Source organism: Amphiura filiformis, chromosome 1, assembly GCF_039555335.1.
Source record: "Amphiura filiformis chromosome 1, Afil_fr2py, whole genome shotgun sequence".
NCBI lineage: Eukaryota > Metazoa > Echinodermata > Ophiuroidea > Amphilepidida > Amphiuridae > Amphiura > Amphiura filiformis.
Window position 1 is genome coordinate 14,209,930 of NC_092628.1, and position 10,825 is coordinate 14,220,754.

Genomic DNA, 10,825 nt, shown 5'->3' on the forward strand with positions numbered 1-10,825 from the left:
TTCAGAATACAAGCATATTATGTCCTCTAAATTAGTATTTTTGACGAAAAAGATGAAACATAGATACCCTGCACAATAACTTTACATTTGTCTAAAGCTTTTGTGGGAGCGTCTACCATTCGTCTCTTTCATCAAAAGAACGAAAAAAAACACACAATCATTTAGTTGCATATAAGCTTGTAGATGTAATTATATAAGAAAGCTACATGTACGATAGTACTACATCGAGCTTTAAATTACGAATCATACATCTTTATAACTTAAGGCATTTTTAAAGCATTTAAAGTGCAACGGTCTAAGCTTTTAATCTCCCCTGGCAAACAGTTTTACAACTGCAGTTTCAAGATACATATGACACATTACGTAGTATAAACATGTTTAAAAGCTTTTATTTACTGTTAGGCCAAAAGAATACAAAAAGAAATATTTGTCTCAAGATTTAAAATAAAAATGTAATACGGAAAGTGGTTTCCCTCATTTGTCTTTGTTTTGTCTCAAAACTTGCATTTTTACACTAACACATAAAGCAATATTTTTACTAATTTAAAGTTTTTTCCAACAAATGCTAAAATATGTTAAAAAGATAATGCGGTACATTGAAAATTCTGTTTGAGTCTAAGCTTGTCTAAAGGATAAATTACTATTTTAATCCATTGATGTATCAACATTTAAAAGTATTTAAACTTATTCAAATTACTCAATCCTTATCCATAAGAAAGGAATTATCACAGACTTCGGCAACTACAGACCAATAGGTATTTCATTCAACATCCATATCTATTATCTACATAATACTACATTCTTGGCCTTCAATCAACCCTAAGAGCAAGCTGGATTCAGAAGTGTGTATTCCCACCACAGACCATCTCACCACAAGCAATGATCCATGGCATTCCTAGATTTTGAAGAGGCGTTTGACAACATTAAAATACCAGCAGCTATACTCCAAGCATTTGTCGACCAGGGAATTGATAATGCCCCAACATCAACATCGTCAGGAACATCTACAGCAAGGGCACAGCTACTACCCAGCTTCATAAGGAGAATGATAAGATGAATAAGACACGTAAGATACGTATTGACAGATGAGTAAGACATGGGACACCAAACTCCCAAACTTTTCAATGCCGCTTTTACAGGTAAGCAACATTGAGAAAATAATGGGATTAACTTCAATGGACAGAAACGCAATTACCTGGGATTTGCTGACGACATCATCATCCTAGTCTCAGAAAGCCCTGATGATATTGCATCCATACTCCATGGCCTTAACAATGGCAGCAATCAAGTGGGGTTAAATACCAAAAGTATATTTAGCAACTATGTTGGCTAAAAAAAAAACCTGGAAGAGGTAAATGAATATTTGCATCTTAACCATAACCAAGGTTTGACTTGACTAAAAATTACTTTCCCATTAATGTCTTTTCTAATCACCACAATGTTGGTATTACGCTATTAGACCATACAAACCACACATCACGAATCGACTGCAAGACCATGCCTCCCACGTGATCCGATTGTGTTATCATGCCAAACCACCATTGGCGTAGCTGGGATTTTTTCCACGGGGGCAAGCCTGTATGGGGCGGGGGCCCAAATCCACCAAACAAAATTTTGCCGCCCCTTCCTCAAAAGGTTGACCCAATTTTTTTTTTCGGTGGTTTGGAAAAGTGAAGGGAAAAAAAAAAAAAAAAAAAAAGAATACAAGGGATAGCGACTTCATTTTGATATAATATAGTTCCATTTTTTAACAACATTTTTAAATTGTTCTAATTCTATCCGCACCTTATATCGTTGGCCTATGGATTCTCTCTTTCTTTTTCTTTTCCCCTTTTTTCCATCTCTCTCACTTCTTTATTATTTTGCCCTGCAAACCACATACAGTCTGTCCACATAAAAGTACAAACCAAATCTGTGGCATCGAGGGTCGATGCTTTGCGTCACACTCACTCGCTTGGTAAGTACAAATCGCGCAGTGGTTGGCGAGCGAAAGAAGCATTTACACACGCATTGCACTGAAATAATTATTCTCATACCTCCAGTTTCCGAGGTCAATTTACATTGTCTATGTGGACAGACTGTATAGGCACGAAACCGTTAGCCGGGCAACGGTCAGACGCGTGGCTTAAGATACCCTGTCTTCTGGTTGACACCCGAGGGGTCGGTAGGTCAATTCCCGGATGGGGAAAACAACTTTTCCCTTCATCTTCTTTCTTCCTTCATTCATTCTGTCCTTCCACTTAAGCAAAAACCAGAGAGGGAGTTGGGGTTAAAATCTATTATAGAAAGTAGGCATAATCTGTTCGTTTTGATTTATTTTCGGAAAAAGTTCCTTCTACTGAACATTTGACATGCAGGTACGTATTTAAAGAAAACCACATACCCACTGCAAAATAATTTATGTTTAAAAATTAAAATCTATATAAAGCTAATTAAGTGCATGAAATATAGAAATAGTTTCAATTTACACATTCCACTTCAATTGACAACATCTTGATTTCATTCTTGAATCAGACTTTTGTTTTTAAGGAAATTTGATGTAAATAAACTCACTAGGGAAATACACACAAGAACGCGGGTCACAACCCGCACATTGAGACTACAATGGTATGACACTATGTCATCGATTGAGGATTCTGCTGATTTGTTTTGGTTTTAAAATGCAATTAATAGTGGCTCACACAGATGATCTGGGACATTGTCCCACAAGTCAATGTGGCTCACGCAGAGGATCTGGGACATTTTCCCTTCAGTCAATGTGGCTGTAAAGCCCTCTTCACATGACTCACCACTACTGGGTCTTCCTTCACCTATAATCGCACAGATATTCTCAATAAAAACTGAACAATTAATACTTTTATGGTAAAAGCCATATTGTAACATTTGCTGATGAGGACGCCCTCAAATGTCGTCAAAATTCTGCTTTTTACATGATAGGAATGTAAATTAGTAAACTAACATACCCTGCAAAAAATCATGCCTTTAGGTGGTGTATTTGTGACAAAATCTGTTATTTTTGATAAAACGACGTGTCCCGTCGTTTTATTCACACGATCGAAATGTAAGTCGAACGCATACACGCAATGTTCATAACACGCATGCACTGTTCGTATATGGGGTACAGGATGGACATAACACATCAAAGAACCGACTCCAGCACGACCGACGGAGTGACACGCATTGGCGATATCGGAGCTGGAATTAAATTCCAATTTTCTTTGCTTTATCTTACCTTTAAATTTAAACGGGACATATTGGAGAGTAAAAGCTAACATTTTGTGGACAAAAATACAAATCTGTTTTAATATGGCTTAAATTTCAATGTATGCATTAAAAAGAAAATTCGAATTTGTTAGTACCTTTTCCAGTCTTTTAAATTCGACATCCACGCAGTTGAGGTAAGTAATAGCAGACAGTAATGAGATTCGACATTTTGTGTTGGAGGACTTCGTCAGATTTAAATAACCGATATGGTCATCTGATCCACTTTCATTGGAAACTGGATTCAGATGACCCATTAAAGTGGTTCAGATTACCATATTATTAATATCTGATGAAGTCCTCTAGCATGGAAATATTGTAGTAGTAAGTATTTACCTGGTTTTGACAAGCAAAATTAATACATACCGTATTTGATCAATAAACCTAATGAATCTTTTCAAGGTATTGTGATTCGATTTACCTTGTTTACAAACATCTAAAGTTACTGATGCTACTTATATTAATTACCGTGACTGGGTAACACAGGCACCGTATGCAGGTCATTGATGTATATTGGCGGGTATTAGTTATTCTAAAGAGATAAAGAAGGAAAATAAACACAGTGACATGGTGAAGTATTTTTCCGAAAGTCCCGATAGCTGGTGATAACGTCAGGAACAGGATCTTCTATCTTCGGCTAGACGTCGGAGTGGTAACTTTGAGTATTCTGTTTGTAAATTTTCATTTACATATTTAACATAATTGACATAATTAATTGTGAAAATATTATTTTGTTGCGTCGTTTTATTCAGTTGACGGGAAATCGTAATGGATGCAATTAGGACACAGAAGGTAGCTTCATGTTGTTCAGCTGCAAATAATAATTGGAAGCTATTCTGTCTACATATCCTCCGGCCAAACAGAAATGATTTTTACCGCCTAAATGACAACACACCTGCAACCAAATCAGCCAAAATGCAAATCAGCGTGTAATTCGCCATTTAAACCACTCTTCATGTTTGTTACGGTAGTGGGGACCACCTTAGAATGTAAAAGGTCTGTTGTGTTTGATTGATGTTCATGGTGGTCTGAGGTTCGTTGGGTATTTTCTGGTCAAAAAAGGTCCGCGGTTGCAGGTCTTTACGAAATGGGGGTATCTATGGAGCACTCACAATCTCCAACAAAGCTCCCGTAAATTTTACAAATTGGTACTTGAGTACGTAATTACCTTCGGAAACAGTCATCTGAGAATCTAAATACAAATAATGCAAAGTTTGCCGACATCGTCATAATAATTTGGACACAAACTCAAATGAGAACATTTTGTGGAATTAGTGAGTGAACTAGAAACTGTGACTTGAAGATAAAGCTGTCAAAACTGAACTGATTAGCAAATACAGACGCAAGATAAGATTATAAGTATTGGAACAAGTTGAATTATGTATCTAATAAACTACATTGAATGTGTCGTGTAGGAAAACTTGTGGATGGTGTATTTGGAAAGCTGAATTTGACAAAAAAGAAATAAAAGTCAACCAAAAAACAAAAATATATAAACAATATGTCCTGCAGCTGTAAATAGATGGCCATTGTTAAATATTATTCATGAAGTATCAGCGATATAAGTTTATTAGCATTCGTTTATAAAACTGCATAATCAAAGATTACAAAACACTACATATATATTCCAGGGTAGATAAACAGCATCTTATTGACTTAAACTTACGGACCATGACTACTTTATTCACAGTCAAACTCATTTTTTCCTTTCGATTGTATAAAATATTATATATCGTCGGCCGAGTACAAAAAGGTCATAAGTGCTTTGTTATTACTATGCACTTACCACCTTCTTGTACTCAGCTTATGATCACATAATTCAAAACTAAATAATCTAAGATTCGCCGACGACATTGAAATTATAATATTGACGTAAAACGAACAGGCGCCAGGAGATTATTGGTGGCCGAGGGTTGAGAACCAGAAAGCCTTAACTCACAAAGGATTAGAAAGCCTTGATTCATAAAGGAATCCTTTTTATGGCTTTCTCTCTCCCAACCCTCGATTTACTTCGTCTCACTAAAAATACATACAAGAAAGCGGGTCGCAATCCACACAATGGTATTACCTCACATCCTCATGTAACGATCTGCTGACTTGTTACGGAGTTTGAAATGCAATATTTGACTGCGACTTGCGTAAAGGATCTGGGATATCTCTCCTCTGATCAATGTTACAGGATAATGCTGAACATCAAGCGCACTGACCATGTTAGTAATGAAAGGGTCTATAGCATCACCAACACTTATCAACTCTGTCAGATCACGACAACTACGATTCCTGGGACATATCCTGACGATGCAGGAAGATGAACCATGCAGAAGATATGCTCTCTATACCCCATTACATGGTAAAAGAAGACCTGGAAGACAAAGAACATCATATTTGTCTTATGTGCAAAAACTGTTGGGGGATTTCGACAACTTTTTACTGCCAGATGCCATTACCACTTTGGCTTCAGAAACTTTGTAGTCGCCTGCTTCGCAGCAGAATGAATGATGATGATGATGATGATCAATTGGCTGTTAATTCGACTTTCGCGACTTTTCTCAATAACCACTGAAAACTATTACTTACCATTTTTATGAAAGATGAATGTATTTTCACGTTACGTTGAAATTTGGGCCTGAAAATTGTAATCTTTTAGTATTTTTTTCAGTCTCCAGACAATATAAACTGCATCGCCACTATCGCATTCCGCACTGCAGATGGTACAGCCTACAAAAACACAGCCTTGTCTCTTCCAAAGAAGGAAAGTACAAACATCCTACAAAAGCCCAACGATTGGGAAGTCCTAATTGATGAAGAACACAAACAAATAGTGTTCCCTAGCTCCCCAAAAAGCAGAGACAACTAAACGTCCTGACATTACCATCTACTCTGAAAGGACAAGAACAGTAATTATCATTGAACTCACTGTTCCAACGGAGGAGAACTTGTCCAATGCATATGCCAGGGAAAAGTGCAAATAGCAAGACCTTGTAGCTGTGTGCGAGAATAGGTGGTGACAGTGTTGATGTTCTACCAATAAAAGTACTATTCCTTTTCATAGCTCTACACTAGTCCTGCCTGTTGCCTTACATCACCCGTCATTCCCTGGGTGGACCGTTGTAACGGTGTGGCACTTGCTAGTGTAGCTTAAGCCCTGTTAGTCATAGGCTTTAGCATAAGATGATTCATCAAAAAAGGGTGAAATAAGGCTTCGAAGGTGACAGCTGGTGTTCTACCAATGAATAACTTCGCTCTCTCACGCAGTTGAGACTATTAAAGCTAACGGTAGTAATTCCGTGTACTAACTAGATTTTAATATCGATGATACTTTTTATAATGGCTGTGACTAGATAACCCAGGCCACAGTACAGGTCTTTGATATGTTTAAGCTTATTGCTCAAAATTAAAAGACTATTGTTGGCGTTATAATGAAGAGAAATGTGTACACGGTGGTATGGCAGTTCGATTTTTGCGAAAGTTCTGGTAGCCACCCAATCTGTTACAATTGAAACTTCATACAAACGCAACAAGACAGTGCTGTCGCTAACTCACCTGAGATATAAAATATGTGAAAGCGCCAATACTTGAATTTAATGCGCGCCCATATTTGTGCTAGGCAGACGCCCTAACCACTAGATTATCAATTCTCCCTGATAAAGAGCTACAATTAAGGAAAATAATGTTGGCACACTCGGGTATACTAATTCTAAGTCGCCACCCTTCTGCCTCAATTTTATTTTGTTGAAACCACTTTTGACATTGGGCCCCGCTATAGCTAAGTAAATGGGACCGTTTACTAAAACAGGAAAAATCATTAAATAGGTAGAATCCCTGAAAAGGGTAATTATATTTATCTAAATCTGCCCTTTCTTACATTTCCTTCTGCCTTTGTTTTACCTTTATTATTTATTTATCTAATCCCATTACCATTAATTTTGAATGTATCTTTTCTTATATCGAGGGTTCAGAACCAGATACCCTTACTCACAAAATTAGCATAAGTTGGCTCGTTGCTTTAGTTTTTAAAAATCAATTTTTCTTCCACAATGTCTTTTGTTTTCTACTAAATTTTGTCATGATTAATGGACTGTATCTTTTATAGTGCCCTGGTGACTTTATGCTCATTTTGTGGGAGCAGGTGATTGTGAGTTGAGGCTTTCTGGCTCTCAACCCTCGATATTTCCTTTTTGCCTTCTTTCTTTCTTTCTTTCTTTCTTTCTTTCTTTCTTTCTTTCTTTCTTTCTTTCTTTCTTTCTTTCTTTCTTTCTTTCTTTCTTAATTCTACATATTTTGTTGAATTCCCCTTTCTTGTGAATTTCCTTTTCTTGTGAATTTCCCTTTCCATGTTATTTATCTAATCCCGTATTCCCGATCCCATAAGTTTCATTGAATTAGGGGGAATGGGCCAGAGAATTGGAAAGGGGACGTTTGCATTTCTCATCAAACATAGTTATACTGATTTCACTGAACTAGCAGTGCGGCAATGGAGAGTTCCAACATTTTATTGTCAAGGTGCTTTGTTTCACTTTTCCTTGATGTATCAATATATGTTATGTTATATGTTATCATGTGTAGTACACTCCGTTGACCTATATTATTAGCTACTTGTTTTAGCTACGGATACTAGAAGAACGGGTTAACCATCCCGTCCTAATTCTATAGAAATATCAACGACATAATTTAATCTCAATCAACAAAACAAGCATGAAAATTAAACAGCACAGTCAAAATGTAACCTATTTATACTCTTCGAAGTTGATCAACTTAATGCATGTATCCGCCGGGCCAAACTTATTTTTATAGATATGTATCTTATTCCTTGTTTAAAAATCATACTTGCATGGAGTAGGATAAGGAGGTTTACAAACAGTTGGTGAGTAATCACACGTTTTGAGGATGATTGGAAATATAACACTGCGGCTTTGTTAACTGGTTTCATACAATACAATACAATACAATACAATACAATACAATACAATACAATACAATACAATACAATACAATACAATACAATACAATACAAATATAATACAATACAATACAAATACAATACAATACAAAGAGCATTTGCGCCATTTCCAAAAGGCTCAGAGCCGTTACAAAATAAAGACTTTTATGGCATCACTGGAGACTATATCATCATTTGTAAAGAAGCGAAACCACAGATAACACAGCTGTTGATCATCCCTTTATACTAGGATCCTTATTTCCTGCCATGCCATCAATGAGCTATCCCATACCTTTTCCACAAACAGTTTCTACAGAAAACGTGTTGTTGCTGTCTTTCATAAATAACTGGATTTTAAAATAGATCATGTATGCTTTAATGAAACACAAACATAATCTACATTTATATAAGACTAATTTCTAGATACTTATTTCCTCAGTTTGAGACCTAGGGGAAGAAAGCCAGACAAGACGTTAAAAATAGGCAAATCAAATGTCACAGTATTGACGCAGAATTGTAGTATTATATACCAACAAGGACCTTAGGTGATGCAAAGGGGTCCATTAATTTGAAGATCTCAGGACTGTTTTTGCTCCTTGAAAATGCACAATAGCACTGTCAAAATAACACATTGAACTTATTTTTCATATGACAAGAAATTGGCGAAGTCCACACATAAAATCACAGTCACTACATACAGAACCGTGCTTGCAAAATGTGGCTTACTTAGCCATTAGATAGCCATTACAAATATCACTTTTTTCAACTTTAATAGTACAGTCGGGATGCATAATTGTGATTACGAAACAGTCACTGTTATAGTTTAAGGCATTTATAGTGTAGCTGCCTACGCTTCTGACACGTCTATTCTCTGTAGATTTTTTGATTTACAGATTTAAGTCTTTATACACGAATGTTATACCAACCAATACTAGTAACTAACCTCAGTAGGAGAGAAGGAGAAAAGAAGAAGTACACAAAGAAAGACAAAGAAGGCAGATGAAGACCAAAAGCAAAAACAGTCTTACATGTTAATATTTCACTTTAAAGTTCTGTTAAAGTAAATTCAGAGTTATACAACTTTTTTTTTAATTTCATGAGTTTTACAGCCACATTGACCAGACCCGAAATGTGCCAGATCATATAAAACGGTTCTAAAAATCATATCATATGAAATATAAATGGTGTACAAAATGTGTTACAGCAAAGTTAACAGTTGTTTCATGCAATAATTATCTTAATTTAAATTAGGTCTCCAGAAAAAAGTATACATAGTATCTTACTATATCCTTGGGCACAATTTTCTATCAACTTGAGGGATCGGATAATGATGTTTTCACGAATTTTTTGTGGGAGCTGAAAACACATCAGACATATCAGATTATATTTTGAAAACGAGAAATGTCCTTCTGATATTGAAAACATTTGATTCTTTTTTGCAATATAGAATACACATTTTATGACAAATGATTAAAAATTTATATTTTAGAAATTTAACAGTCCTCGAAGTAAATTGTATCAATCTGATGATATGTACTTAAAGTTTATGTAGCTGTGATGAAAAAATGTTGACCTTTTGTATTGACATTTTCCCCCTAAACACCAAAAATTAGATCTTTTGGGGATAAAATGTATATTTTCAATATGAAAGGTAAAATTTTTCAATAAATGATAAGCTAACCTTGTTTTAGAACTAGTGGTTGCACACCTAATCGCCTCTGTCAACATTCAACTGACTCTGCAAAGTTTTTAATATATTTCAAATCTGCTAAAAGTACATAAAACGTCATTTCAATTTCAAGTTACATATTCTACTTCAATTATTGAGAAAGGTGTGTTTGTTTATACGAAAAACATATTGATTTCATTCTTGAATTAGACATTTACAAGTCAATCGTCATGTCACTTGATGTACTTCAAATCACTAGTGAAAGTGGGTCACAATCAAACAATGATATTACTGCTAACTTGTTCATGCACGTAAGTTTTAAAGGCTGTCTCCGGCAATCACAACATTACGCCTTAGAAAAATAATTATCAAGCACGAATCACATGGTTTTATTTCAAACGAAATTGACCATAAGAACGCATCAAAGCAGCCGGTTCTCAACACGCAATATTCAAACTTCCCGCGCCGAAATTGCCTAGTGCAATGACGTCATGATCACCTGTGCTCAATTGTTGTCAGCCTTCATTGTATTATTACTGGGACGTCATTGCACTCGACAATTTCGGCGCCCGGGAATTTTGAAAATCGCGTGTTGAGAGATGGCTGTTTTAATTTGTTTTATTGTCATTATGAGTTTGTTTAAAATAAAACCACGTGATTCGTGCTTGATAATTAACTTTTCTAACATATAAGGCATAATGTTGTTATTGCCGGAGACATCCTTTAAATTCCTGAATATTTGGTAATGGAACAATGCCATTATTGATCCACTGTTCAGGAGGTGTAAGTCTTGTAAATATTTCGACACATAATTTATGTATAATGTTGGCAATAACTTCACTGCCGCCTTTGAGTGCTTCTGAGGTACTCGCACAATCCAGCTAAATAATTGTTCTTCATGCTCTGGGTGGCATCTCTCATATGCTCAAGGGTAGGCGGCTCATCACAGAAGGGTT